Source organism: Tupaia chinensis, unplaced genomic scaffold (assembly GCF_000334495.1).
Source record: "Tupaia chinensis unplaced genomic scaffold, TupChi_1.0 Scaffold139943_1, whole genome shotgun sequence".
Lineage (NCBI taxonomy): Eukaryota > Metazoa > Chordata > Mammalia > Scandentia > Tupaiidae > Tupaia > Tupaia belangeri.
Window position 1 is genome coordinate 2,968,002 of NW_006199822.1, and position 1,063 is coordinate 2,969,064.

Here is a 1,063-nt window from a genome sequence, read left to right on the forward strand (position 1 = left end):
AGCAGTCGGATTACAGAAGTTAAGCTAGACACCTTAATCTTTCGAGCTCCAACATTTTCTTTGACTCTTGCATTTATTTTCTTGACTTCCCACACCCCGAACTATTGACTTGAATCCTGCAGTGAGTTAATTGTCTTCTGGCATTGCTGGATGCTCAGACCTTTTCACCTTGGGGATGTTGGCACAGGTGTGAGTGAAGCCTGAGTTCATGCTGCTTTTAGAAACCTACCACCCCAGGGAACCAGCAGTTAGCGTAATGGCTATGTCGCTGGACTCCCATGGAGTCGACCGCGGTTCATGTCCCGGACCTGGTGGCTTAAAACTCACACCGGGCGCGTGTGCGTGCGTGCCCAAGATCCCGAGAGGAGAATGGAGGAGAAGGGATTGAGGCATGACCATCCCCCCTGGGGGGGTGATTTCTCGCTTTCTGTCTCTCTGTCTCTCTCTGTCTGTCTGGCAAGCGCATGCGCCCTATAGCGAAAACCTCTCCATAAAAAAAAGATACCTACCACCCCAGTCAGTTGCCCCAACCCTACCATCATTGCTGTTTTGCTTCCTCATAGTCGCTTTTCCATATTGCCAGGGTCCTAATTCACGAATTCATGATTCATGGCCAGGCTTGCCTAAGTTATGACTTTCATTACCTTTCATCTAGACTGTGGCAAGAGTCTCATAATTGGTTTTCCTGCTTCTGGTCTCTCCCCTCTCCAATTTGTCTTTTAGTTGCCAGATTAATCTTTTTGAAACATAGCTCTAATCCAGCTTCTCTCCAGCCCAAACACCTCTTATAACTTCCCTATTTATAGAACAGTGATTTTCAGACTCTGAACAGCACTGCTGGAGGGGTTCACAGAGATGGGTGTAGGTATGTGGGCTGGGATGACTCTCGTCCCCCTGTTCTGACTAGCTCTGTGTGTATTCCTGTGTTACACATAGACCTCTGGTGTATTATCACAGGTTTTACAGAATTCAAATATACCATTTTTTAGAGAATAGAGCAACCAAAAAACAAGGCTCTTCAAAACCTAAGCTGAATTACAGGTGATTTCTTCCACTGCACTCT

General features: G+C 46.6%; 1 pseudogene; it reads right to left on the minus strand.

Moving 5' to 3' along the window:
* The window catches only part of LOC102476006 (POU domain, class 5, transcription factor 1-like), an 11,377-nt pseudogene that overhangs the window by 8,724 nt on the left and 1,590 nt on the right, over window positions 1–1,063 (minus strand).